This window comes from Bombyx mandarina, chromosome A1 (genome assembly GCF_030267445.1).
Source record: "Bombyx mandarina strain Sakado chromosome A1, ASM3026744v2".
NCBI classification, from domain to species: Eukaryota; Metazoa; Arthropoda; class Insecta; order Lepidoptera; family Bombycidae; genus Bombyx; species Bombyx mandarina.
The window spans coordinates 16,547,995-16,562,240 of record NC_143234.1 but is presented as its reverse complement, the minus strand read 5'-3'; the positions used below and the strand labels follow the sequence as shown (position 1 = coordinate 16,562,240).

Sequence of the window (14,246 nt, the reverse complement as noted above, 5' to 3'; positions counted from 1 at the left end):
TCGTGGGAGTTCACACGGGTAGGTACTACCATTCTGGTTATTCTACCGCGAAGAAGTAATGCGTTCCGGCTTACGGAGGGGAGGGCAACCGTTGTTCTATAAAACTGAGACAGAACTCTGGGTTCAAAGTGGCTGACAGCATTTAAGTTATTGATGTGTATGTTTCTTGGAGCCAAAATAAATCATAAGTATCTTTTTTTTCATACCTTTGCTGATAGCCTTGAGAGGCTATTTCGGCTTCACCCTAGTGTCAAACCGGAAGTGTTGCTAACACTGGCCCTAGCAAAAGCAGTGCTTCGCAGAATCTACCACCGGATCGGAAACGCGACCCACTGAGAAGATCCGGCGAGAAACTCAGTGGGCTGTGTCTATGGGTTAATTTATTCTTCGAGTTCTTCGTTGCAATTGACGGATTCGGCGCGGACGGTGACCGGTAAGTATCTTAACTTGACAACATTGACTGCGGAACGTTGATCATTAACAGCTTATATTTCAAATAACATCGCTTTCCGATTAGCCCTACTGGCGGCTGACAGAATGAAACAGGTAATTAGTATTTTAAAGAAAATATGAAAGAGACGACGTTGCTTAAGCAAATCCTTACGTAACAATGCTACGAACATTCCCGAAACTCGTACGGAAAACTCGACACATACATATATATTTACGTAAACACATTTATTTGAGTGTCAGTAGGTACTTTCTCTTTTCAAAATACATCTATCGGAGCTCGATGCGTGAGAAGTCGACAACTCAAACTTATTCGGTTATACAAACACTTGACGCCACTAACGAACCGTGAAAACTAGATGTCAACAAAAGCCTCAGTCGACATTACGATTTGGTCAGGACTGTTAACTCCAAAGGGAAAATCTCACAAACCACTAGCAAGACTCTAATTGATATTACGAGTATGTAACGTTCACCGGAAATTCATTGATAAACTAGAACCTTTTCGAATATTGACAGAGAAAATATACCAAATGTTCCATTGCAAAATGACAGATATACTAAGAAATGTCACTCAATGGACACCTGGTTTACGCGCTCTTGAAATAACCTACGCTAAATTATAACATTATTTTGGCGTACACACCTTTTGTACTTTTTGTTTGCTTTCCAAAATAGGCGAGCATACGGTTCTCCTGATCCCAGGAGTACAACCAAACCGCTACATGCGCTCAGTACAGCGTGCTTAGTTTGTAGAGTTGTAGAGTTTTTTAACTTCTCGATCGCGTAAAAGTTAACTGAAATTTGTATGGAGTTGGAGCAGCGCCCTAGAGGCCAACGTAAGAGCGCTGTTCCAACTCCATACACATTTTAGGAGTTAGAGGTGAAGTTAAAAAACTCACACTAAGCACACAGTACAAGTCTCAAAGGTCTACAAGACGTGCGATTATGCTTGTGAAATAACTCTCTCAATAACTAAAGAGGACTAGATAATATTGAAAATCGTTTTAAGAAAAGGTTAAATAAAAATATTCCTAATGTTAAAGGCGAAAGACTACCTAAACAATAAAAAATCTAGAAGAACAACAGCAACATGATATTTGTGTAATGCAGCCTATTATATTGTAACGGTCATCCTAATAATAATAATAACAATACATAAGACGTTTCCAGAAGTTTCCAGAAGCGTCGGGAATTTTCTTTAATATGAACCGAAAGTCTCGTGTCATACGTACGTGTCTTAGATATTATATCCCATAAATTACGAGTAACACTTAAAGAAGTCATTTACGAGAAATTTTATTCTGGTTCTTGTTTCTATGTTAGCAGTAATAATAAAAGTAATGTACAAAGTACAATATACACGTTCAGTACAGCACGTTGTGGTAGTTAGGTACAGTAGTTAGCATTCATCGCACGCGTATGAACCGGCGTCACTTGCCCCGCGCCTCTCTACCCGCGATTAGTAAACCATCCCGCACACTATAAGATTGAGGATTTTTTATAGCACACGCTGCCCACTGAGTTTCTCGGCGGATCTTCTCAGTGGGTCGCGTTTCCGATGCGAAGCACTCACTGCTCTTGCTAGGGCCAGTGTTAGCAACACTCCCGGTATGAGCCCCGAGAGCTCACCTACACGCCAGAGCAAAGCTGAAATAGCCTTTCAAGGTCATCAGCATAGGTAGGAAAAAAAAAGCACACGCTGACAAGACGTTTACAAAATCATATGCCATATAATTAGTAATGCTTACACACTGCTATTTGTTAAATAAAAATAGATGTTATAAGAGCCTATCGAAATAACAACTTGAAGATTCAATTAAATGGTACATTAGCCTCCTTTCAAAGCAGAATGTGTAATTTATTTGCGATAAAATATGTACATGGTGGCGGTTTGTACTTTATCGGCAGTTGGATTCATTGAAGGGTGGGGCAGCCGTTGTAACTATACTGAGACCTTAGAACTTATGTCTCAAGGTGTGTGGCGCATTTACATTGCAGATGTCTATGGGCTCCAGTAACCACTTAACACCAGGTGGGCTGTGAGCTCGTTCACACACCTAAGCAATAAAAAATAAAAAAAACATATCCGTATTTTGTATACAAGTATACAACAACTTCATTAATATTTTAATTATTGGCATTGATGAAATGAAATACTATAAAATGTACAAGATAGCTAGCTCTCTCTGCTATAAATCGGTTCCGAAGCGATAGCTCGCACGCAATACAACAGCAACCTTACGTAGATAAGTCAAATAAACTGCGGAGGTAGCGACAAAGTTAGAATGGAATTCCCAAAATTGTACCATAAGGCATTACCGTGCGCCTCCGTAACTGTTGTGCGTCTATTTGTAAAGATAAGTTTAATGGAAGCATTAAACTTTAATGACAGTTTCCAGTTTACGAGCATATTCGAAATGAAAAATAGTTTTAAATGAATCAAAACAAAATGTGACGAATTAGTTATCGGTAAACACGGCTGTGTAATAATTCGAACCAAAGATCAAGTTACTTCCTCGTTATTTATGCGCCCTTGACACATGAGGCTGAAGTCCTACTTTATTATAATCACGATTATCTAATCTGATACGCTTTAAGCTGGTATGCATAAATTTTCTAGGATTCAAATATCCCAAGGATCGATGTGTAATGCAGCTCTAGCCCAGCCTTTATAAGATAGATAAGTCTAATGTGGGCAAAGTACAAAGAATTGCAATCCTAAAGTTTTTGGTAAATTTTTGGCATTTCGTGTTTATAAGTAAGCGTCACTAAAATCGAAAACAATACAGCTCTCCAATTATTATTATTATTATTTTTACTGCTTAGATCGTTGAACAAGCTCACAGCCCACCTGTTGTTAAGTGGTTACTGGACCCCATAGACATCTACAACGTAAATTCGCCACCCACCTTGAGATATAAGTCCTAAGGTCTCAGTATAGTTACAACGGCTGCCCTGCTCTTCAAGCCGAAACCCATTACTGCTTCATAGCAGAAATAGGCAGGGTGGCTTCCTTAACGTTAATTCTCGCGTCTTTTATTGTCGCGTGGCCCCGAATACTGTAAAGTATTCAAATTATCGGAAATAATATGTTCACGTATTTAATATTCCGTAAAAGTTATTTTAATATTATCTATTACTCACAAAAACCGATGAAAATACAATATAGCAGGAGCTACGCTTGCTATTATTCTTAAAATAATACAATTATATTATTTTTAATATAATCTTGAGAACGTGAATGTGATTATTGGTTTATACTTATTTTTCCTATCCACGGTGCAAGGAATTGATATAATATTTTCCAAGCACATAGTCCGTAAACGGAAAACGACAAAGCCTACTTATTATTCTTTATAATGATAGGCGTTTCATTATTTTGCATAGCTAAGATTAACAGAACATTACTTACACTTGTTACTAGACGTGTATTATACCAATGGGCGCGATACTGTATTATAACTTTAAAGTTAACTATTTTGTTTCAAACAATAAAATGACAACGCAATTATTTTATTTATTTATAGAAAATTCAATATGAAGTCGTCGTGGCTTAAAGGATAAGACGTCTGGTGCATTCGTATCTAGCGATGCCCCGGTGTTCGAATCCCGCAGGCGGGTACCAGTTTTTCCAATGAAATACATACTTAACAAGTGTTCACGATCCGCTTCCACGCTGAAGGAATAACATCGTTTAACAAAAATCAAACCCGCAAAATGATAGATTGCATAATTACTGGTGGTAGGACATCTTGTGAGTCCGCATGGGTAGGTACCACCACCCCGCCTATTTTTGCCTTGAAGCGTTTCGGTTTGAAGGGTGAGGCAACCGTTGTAACTATAGTGAGGCCTCAGAATTTATATCTCAATATATGGGCTCCAGTAACCACTTAACACCACGTGAGCTATGAGCTGGTCCACCGATCTAAGCAATAAAAACTCAAAGATTTACAGAATTTGTAAAGCGCCGGTACCTACCGAGACTGTACCGCAGTGACCTCTCACATCATCGACGCTTCAAGGACACTAAATGTGAGATTTGTGTTGGAAATGAACAAACTTCACTGTTCATTGAGGTATTGAAGGCAAAACTAAAAACGCAAATTTTGTTTATGCTTCAAGTTAAGATTCCGGTAGACCCGACGGACACGATTTAATTACTACTGCCGGAAGCAAAAACAAACATTTGAGAATGAAAACTACTTATGGCATTACTAATAAATATGGCTATGATTATTTTGTTTCCAAGTCTTTCATGTTCCATTTCAATTTTCAAATAAAACTTTAGAACATACTTATAGTAATCAGATATCTCGGAGTTAGCGCCTGCAAAACTGAAATACAAGTGTATACACAAACTTTGATCGTTTACTTACAAAAACAACAACAATTCCTTTGCTATGCAGATTCGTTGAAATTATTCATGCCCTTCGAACGAACAAAGTTCTCAATCAAATACCTCATAAAAGAAGACGCCGCTGAGTAACAATGGCTGACGAAATTATTCTAAATCAGAAATATTACACAAAATACGCAATCGTTCACGATTCTGTAATTTCAATGTAGATTGGTATTGCGTTACTGTTACTATAATAACCGAGATACGATCTTTAGTGAAAGTCGGAACAATGACTGAATTTAATGAAGATACAAAATCGTGTTGTTCCTTTAGAAACAATTCGGTAGTTAGTAAAATGGTTTACTAATAAATCATGTACTTAACTTTCATTGCAAAATTGTTTAGGCCCAAACAAGTGCTACCTAGCCATTTCTGCCACAAAGCAATTACGTGTTTTGATCTGTAGGGTGGGGTAGCACTGGTTCTAAGGTAATTGCGACAGGTAGCCATCACACAAACGCAAGATATTTGACAGATTCCTGAATCTCGCTTATGACATTTTCAAGATAAGCTTGCATATATACAAGTTCCGAACAACAACATTCAGACCGTCGCGTCGGTCTACCGGTAACTTCCCGCTCGGTTGAAGATCTTCCTTTCGTCGTTAATTCTCCAAAATTTGTATGCAGTTGGAACAGCACCCCTAGTGGCAAACGTAGGCAAACATTCCAACTCCATACAAATATGAGTTAACTTTTACGCTAATACTGGCCCTAGCAAGAGCAGAGCTTAGCGGAATCTACCACCGGATGGGAAACGCGACCCACTGAGAAGATCTGGCAAGAAACTCAGTGCGCTATGTCTATGGGTTAATTTACTCGTCGAGCCTTTCGTCGCAAGCGACGGGTTCGGCCAGGACGGTGACCGGTGCTTGAGGTACCTAGAAGCACCGCTAATGGTTCGGGAGGATCTGTAAGGATCAATTCGGTCCACGGGACCGGGTTCTGTAAGTCACTAATGCCGCAGTGTTATCAAGACGATATCAAACAAAGATTCAATATCAATTAAAAACACCGGTATTAATTTCTTAACTCGAAGTTTGTGAATTTGATAATATTTATAAGTAGTTATTATTCACCCTGTTAGTACACAAAAAAAAAAAACTAAAAACCGAACCGAAATTGATCCCAAAAATAAACGTCAACGAACCGAAATCAAACATCGATAAACATTTATAAAGTTTGCTCAATAAAGCAGTCGCTTAATTGTATTTTATTAAGAATTTTAAGCACACGCCGATGAAAAAGGTATCAATTCATAACTTTTGAATTAAAGAAAGTCTAGTACCGTGGTTTTGCTTGCATATTTAACTTCAGTATTTAAGTTTATCTCACACTAGAGGCCCGCTCCGGCCCCGCTCGGGTATTTAACAAAAATTTCAACGATATTTTACGTTATTTTATTTTTTAAATAAAAGAGCACTTATTGCGGCATAACTATAATAGTTAGAGATATGCTGTCGCGACACTATTTGTAAATAATAATGTGTTCTACAAAGTCGTAGTACATTATTTTATTCTATCATCAATAGTTTTCGCTGGGCACGCGACGGAAACACTATTTTAGGTAATTTTTTTACACCTTTAACATTTTTTTATTATTTCTCCTTAATATTTTCATATAGTGGCTATAAATGTTAGGTGTGGTAGACCGACAAATATATGGATGGGTTCTAATAAACGAACACTGTGTAAGCTCATGTAGAATGGTTAGTGATAATAATCAAAAATTTTGGTTTATGAATTACTAAGATGATAATTAAAAAAAATACTCATTAAAACTTATCGAGTGTCTTTAAAAGCTACCGTCACTTGTGACTCTCGTTATTTGACTTTATAAGTCTTTTTCAAACTAAACTTTGCCATAAACAAACCTTTCACAGCAAATAATGTTAAGATATAAACATATGATCACCAAAATTATTTTAATAAAAAAAAGGATTTATTTTTTAACACGTTTAGGTTCAGGTAATGAATTATACAAATTATTACCTCAGATTTGCTCAGATGTATAATATTATACTATTATTGAGGCAAGTTATCGTTAGATCTTTAAGTTCTAAGTTAAGAAATAGGTCATCTATAAAAAAACGATAAAATTCTTTATTTACTTATGATTTAACGGCTATTTTCGAATTTACAATTATATTGAACATACGACTTTATGCATTGTAGGTGCAAACGTGTTTGCAATATTATTATAATGAGATGTTCTTCAAAATAAAGGATAAGTCGTATATTATCGTTCAATTATATTGGGTTTTGGGTTTTTTTTACGTTTGTATTTTGGAAAGAAAATCTGCAACAATGTTGAGCTGTTGAAGAATATGAGATGTCATATTTATGTATTCCCTGTAATTTTTTGTAGAATATTTATTCATTCATAAATAATACTCAGATTCAAATCCATACTGTGAAGGGTTCTTTCATTTTTACGTTATTTTTTAGAATAAGTATTTAATTTAATTTAAAGCTATAAAATCGATAGTTATTACTTTATATCTAACATAAAACAGATTTATTGCTGGAATCCTTTTTTTTTTTTAAAAAAAAGACATATCATAGCAATTTAAACTTAAAAATTTAGTTTTAATTGCCATATAATAAGTACATATATTTGCAGAAGCTTTGAATAAATAAAACTAAATTCTGCAAAAAGCAAGTATATTCAAATATCTAAAAATTACAATAGACGAACTTTGCATAAAAATCTATCTCGTTCAATTAATGACTGAACTAAAGCGTTGCGAGAGTTTACGGTTTATATTTTTTTTTTAATCAAACCTTATTTTATTGGCCATAATATCTGTACTCCATCCATTTAATAGTCATTTACTTGGACCCAAAGGTCACACGATGTGGTGAATATGAACGAAAGATTTCCTAAATAAATATAGCTTACGGACCAACGACCAATTATGTAGAGCACGATTTTATAATCTATCATTAAATCGACGCGCTCGCATTCTACATACGTTCAACACTCGATTTTGATAGTTAAAGCCACGTGAAAAAGTTATGTTAATTTAAAAAAAAAACAATATTCAATTCAATAACAATTTTTTTTTTACTAGCGGCCCGTTCCGTCTCCGCTCGGTTCTTTAACAAAAATTTCAACGATATTTGACGTTTTTTTTTTTTTTTAAATAAAAGAACATTTATTATGGCATAACTATAATAGTTAGACATATTATTATGCTATCGCGACACTTTTTGTAATAATAATGTGTTCTACATTATTTTATTCTATCATGAATAGTTTTCGCAGAGCACGCGATGTAAAGAATATTTTAGGTAATTTTTTTACACCTTGGGTTACTTACATCATTGGAGTTTTAGTAAGAATCCCTAATTTTTTTTCAAAAAAGATTATAATCTATGTCACTCGGGAATAGTGTAGCTTCCAAACAGTGAAAGAATTTTTCAAATCGGTTCAGCAGTTTCGGAGCCTATTCAAAACAAACAAACAAATTTTTCCTCTTTATAATATTAGTTTAGAAATTTAAAATGTTCAGATTTGGAATACTGATATTTGTTTCCATATATCAGTCGACAGTGGTTGGAAAATAATTTGTAGGTTTTTTACAGTCGTAGATGGGAGAGAAGCACACAGCTCATCTGATAATAACTGGTTACTTACTAGTAAAGAGAGACGCCGTGTAGATGTCGCGATCCAGCATACGACATGAGGTTGAAGTCAATAATTGAAATGTGAACAGTTATCTCAGACACGAAAATCAAGAATGATTAGCGGCGGTAGAATCAATAATTTTACATACCGGTAGGAGCTCATGTGGCAACCTACCACCAATGGGTAGGTGTATTTTTTTTCCCTTGTAGGCAGACGAGCATACGGCCCACCTGATGGTGAGTGGTTCCCATCGCCCATGGACTTCAGCAATGCCAGGGGCAGAGCCAAGCCGCTGCCTACCGCTTAATGGGCTGTGAGCTCGTCCACACAGGTAAGCAATAAAAAAAAAAAAAAAAAAAAATAATACTCTCCACAGGCCTCGTTTGAAGAAGGACATGTCATAGCGCTCGGGAAACATCGTGGAGTGTTCTACATATAAGCTGCTACACCATAGTGTTATTACACTACTCAATTCCGATAAAATAGTGAAAGAAGAAATGTCAAAAATACAATACACTTTCGTCACGAAGGACAGAAGGAATCTAATGAACATATATAAATAATATTTTTCTTTACCGGTTCCTTTTCTACCAATAAAACTGTTAAAAACTTTGTCAACATTACCAGCTTTACTTTAAATTACGGTACATTATATTGACTGTCATTTTTATGTAGCTTTTGTTAGCAAAAGAATATATATTATGCATCTTGTATGTCAAATAATTGCTAGTGTGTCTAATGTTTTTTTATTGATTTAATGTATTTTTATTGCATAATTTAAAAAAGAAAATATCATTTTGCACTCCTCTATATTCTCTTTAAATGTATGTAATTTCATACTCCGTCATGTCCGCGCAATTTTCGTAAAAAGGGGTACAAAATTTTTGCATCACGCATTAATAAATAGATAGGTATAATAGAATAGAATAGAATATAGATAAATATTTTTACTACTACTCTTTTTATTTATTTCGTCGTTGACAGATAACATTAATTTTAACCGACTACAATGAAAATGTTTTCGATTCGGAGAAAAATGATAATTTCAACGTATTTATGATTAATTACATTATCTATATCTAAACTAATATTATAAAGAGGTAAGATTTGTTTGTTTGTTTGTATTGAATAGTCTCCGAAACTACTGAACCGATTTGAAAAATTCTTTCACTCTTCACTGTATGGAAGCTACACTATTCCCGAGTGACATAGGTTAATAATCTTTTTTGAAAAAAATTAGGGATCTTTACTAGAACTCCTTAATATAACCCAAAGTGTAAAATATTACCTAAAATATTCTTTACATAGCATGCCCTGTGAAAACTATTGATGATAGAATAAAATAATGTACTACGACTTTGTAGAACACATTATTATTCATAAAAAGTTTCACGATAGCATATGTCTAACTATTATAGTTAAGCCGCAATAAGTGTTATTTTATTTAAAATAATAAAACAACGTCAAATATCGTTGAAATTTTTGTTAAAGACCCGAGCGGAGCCGGAGCGGTCCGCTTGTTTAATTATAAACAGGTAAAATGTATTCATCATCATCATCATCAGCCTGCGGCAGTCCACTGCTGGACATAGGCCTCCCCCAAAGCTCGCCACTGAACCCGATCTTCGGTTCTACGCATCCAGTTACTGCCAGCTGCCTTGCGCAGGTCGTCGCTCCATCTAGCAGGAGGGCGTCCTACACTACGTTTACCGGTTCGTGGTCTCCACTCCAGAACACGTCTACCCCAACGGTTATCGGTTCTGCGACATATGTGACCAGCCCACTGCCACTTCAGCTTACTAACTCTGCGAGCTATGTCGATCACTTTGGTCTTTGCCCGAATGACCTCATTGCGTATTCGGTCTCGCAATGACAAACCAAGCATAGCTCGCTCCATAGCTCGCTGAGTAACTTTTAATTGCTGGACTAGTCGCACAGTCAGTGTCCACGTTTCGGCTCCGTAGGTAAGCACGGGTAGGACGCACTGATTATAGACCTTTGTCTTCAGACATTGTGGTATGGGCGACGAAAAGACATGACGAAGCTTCCCGAACGCTGCCCAGCCCAACTGAATCCTTCTGGTCACTTCCTTCTCAAAGTTGTTTCTACCTAGTTGTAGGGTCTGTCCTAGGTAGACATACTCTTGAACAACTTCGAGAGGTGTACCATCAACATCGATTGGTCTCGGAATGACGTTTCCGTTAAACATTACCTTGGTTTTATCCAAGTTCATTCCGAGGCCAACCCGTTGGGATGCAGTATTAAGGCTGTGCACCATTTCTTGTAGGTCCTGCAGCGATCCCGCCATGATGACGATATCATCGGCAAAGCGAAGATGTGAGATGTACTCGCCGTTTATGTTAATGCCGCGTCCGTTCCAGTCCAGAGTCTTGAAGACGTCCTCCAGTGCGTTTGTAAACAGTTTCGGGGATATAATATCCCCCTGTCTTACACCTCTGCGCAACTGGATTGGTCTCGTCTGGTCTTTCTGTACTTGGACGGTCATTGTAGCGGCATCGTACAGGCATCTTAGTGCATCGATGTATCGCCAGTCAGCTTGACACCGCTGCAAAGATTCCAGGACAGCCCAGGTTTCGATCGAGTCAAAGGCTTTCTCGTAGTCCACAAACGCCAGACATAGTGGCAGATTATACTCTTCAGTCTTCTGTATAATCTGCCGAACTGTATGAATGTGGTCCACGGTACCAAATCCTCTTCGGAATCCTGCCTGCTCCGGAGGCTGGAAGTCGTCAAGTCTCTGGGGGGATGTCGTCCAAGGGATGTAATGGGACAAATTAACACCACACTGTCTCAAATGCCAACCCTACCTGCACGTGGTGCATCCTGCTGATTGACGAACAGGGCTCTGGCGACCGATAGATGGCGGAATAACCATAAACAAAAACCGCTCGGTGCAGAAATCTCCTGGCCGGTAACGGGCAGCAGCATTACCGGTGCAAGGCACCGAGTACTGCGATCGCCAACCCGCCTGCCAAGCGTGGCGATTACGGCATAACCCCCCTCTTATGGCAAATGTATTATAAAAACACAAATCGTCCGCGATTCGATCAACCGTAAGAATGTACCAATTTATGATTTATTAGTTCGTATATTAATGAACGCATTTAACATATTGTCCCACCTTGTCCTTAATATGAAATTTATAATTTGGTACCAATAAAAAAACAACACGACACAGGATCAAGTTTATGGGTGTGAATGCATTTAAAAGGCATTTTAATACGCTTTTTTTTAAGAGGCGCATTGACTAACACGTTCATTTCTCACATAAGCGCTGACTCATTGAATGTATTGTGGATTATATTTTATATCTGCAGATTTTTCACGGCTCACGCTGGTGGACCAACAGGCTTGTTACACGCAGTTGTCGCCGGTAATCTTTAGCACTTGTGAACTCATTCTACGTTATATTAATTTATTATGAAATTTGAAATGTCGTGAGCAAAAAGCTTGGTGCACTCAGTTGAGAATCTACTATGTCGAAATGCGAATTCTCACAAAGGCATCAATTGTTTAAAAGTAAATACTTACTTTTTTATGGCTTAGATTGGTAGACGAGCTCACAGCCCACCTGGTGTTAAGTGGTTACTGGAGCTCAGACAACTACAACGTAAATGCGCAACCCACCTTGAGATATAAGCTCTAAGGTCTCAGTATAGTTACAACGGCTGCCCCGCCCTTCAAACCGAAACGCGTTACTGCTTCACGGCAGAAATAAATAAAGACTTCTTCGCATACCGGTCCTGAATATATCTAAAGCATAACTTCTAGTGGTAGGACGTAATGTGAGCGCTCGTGAACTAGTCCCACTCTAGCTTTTAAAATCAACTATATCGCGTCAAATGATAACTTTGACTATACCAGTGTTCGAATCCCGCACGTGGGCACCGATTTTTCTAATGAAATACGTTCTTAAGTCATTCTCAAATACGACGAGAAAGAGTAACCTCCCGCACTAGTCGGTGTTATCACAATCCTGTCCATGTCTGCCACGAAGCAGTCATGGCACTTCGGTTTGGAGGCCTAGACACATATTAAAAACAGCAATTGAACATGACATCTGTTAGTATCGAAATGTAAAATATGGTGCTTTTAGACTCTTAAAGCACCGGTCACCGTCCTCGTCAAACTCGTCGAATACGACGAAGAGTTTGACGTGTGAACTAATCCATAGACACAGCCCACTGAGTTTCTCGTCGGATCTTCTCAGTGAGTCGCGAGTCCGATCCGGTGGTAGATTCTGCGAAACTCTGCAATTGCTAGGGTTAGCAAATTCTCTCTGGTAGAGCCCGTGAGCTTCACCTACCAGTCCGCGCGTAGCTGTATAGCCTCTTACGCTACCAGCGAATGCGTAGAGGAAAAAGGTCAGGTAGAGCCCGTGAGCTCACCTATCACTCCGTGAATAGTTGGAATAGCCCCTTAGGCTACCAAGTAATTAGGATTAGGTCGGAAAAAAAATTAAAACATATGTATACCGAATTAATTAATTACTTGTTGTACATCAGCCTTGAATCTGTGTTTCTAGCATGATGCCATTGAGCCATGTACGCTTCGGTGATTTACGAAAAATACTTATGTTATTTAAAATACTTATGACGACTTAGTGCGCACGGCGGGAAGTCGTTGGATGCGGAAGGCGGAGGACCGCATTATGTGGAAGGCATTGGGGAAGGCCTATGTCCAGCAGTGGGCAGATAAAGGCTGATGATGATGATGATGATGATGACTTATGTTAAAAAAAATGTAATTAAAAAAAAAAAAAAATCTAAAGATATCTTGAAATTTAACTTCCTCACGTCCAGTCCTTACACTCTTACTTCTCAGACCCACGGTTTTTTAGGGTTAACTTGAGGTGAACGGTCAAAGCTGTAAGTCAAATTAACCCGCAACATAAGATTAAAATTTTAGCAATATTCAATTTTCCACTTAGTGTAGCGAAAAATGCGAGCAAAAAAGTTAGTCACAGACTACATTGCAGTTTCTTTAATCGCTTTATATCTTTTACGAAAGAAAAACCACAGTTAGCTAGAAATAAATTTTATCGAAAACAATTTTACGAACTTTGAACGAAACACGAACAAAAATTATATGTACAAAATAAAACATTACCAAAACCGCAATTTAATTGATAAACGTTATTAATTTACTGTTTTCACATAGATGATCGTAAAAAAACAAACGATAATTAATCATCTGCTCACACCACGCCTAAATGCGTGATCATATGGCCGTAACAACAAAACGAAGAAACCTCAAAACAAACAAATAAAACTCACCGAAAACGTCCACCGGAAGGACAGACAAGAGACACAGAGACACAAAACACTCAACAATTACACTCACAGCACATCGATACACCGTATCTTTGATTCGTTTCACCGTGTTTTTTAACACACAGGTGTACATACAATCGACTCACGCGCAAGCTAGTTGCCGACTGAACGATCGGACCCTACGATTATTACGACTATACGACGCCCGCCCGCGCACCTGTCATTTCACTAAAAAATAATACCAAACAATAATAGTACGTATTCTTGTTAAGGTTATGAGTGCGAGCGCGCATATACTTAAATTGTTTTTGCTCTTAATACAATAATTTGGAATTACAATATGTGGAAGTTCACTCGTGTAGCTTCAACGATCTCTCGGCCGGTTATGAGCAATAATAAATGAACGTATGTATCTATCTCCAGTTCTGCGTTTTCATTTGTCACAATAGATACGTTCCAGAGTACGCGTA

The 14,246-nt window shown here is 37.6% G+C and overlaps 1 protein-coding gene across 1 annotated transcript in view; it reads right to left on the bottom strand.

Moving 5' to 3' along the window:
* Window positions 1-14,122, bottom strand: part of LOC114247301 (uncharacterized) — a 135,063-nt gene extending 120,941 nt beyond the window's left edge. Inside the window, exon 1 of the mRNA XM_089739533.1 lies at window positions 13,780-14,122. The gene's annotated coding sequence lies outside the window, so the exon portion shown is untranslated. The remainder of the gene's footprint in view (window positions 1-13,779) is intronic.
* Window positions 14,123-14,246: the final 124 nt, after the last annotated feature.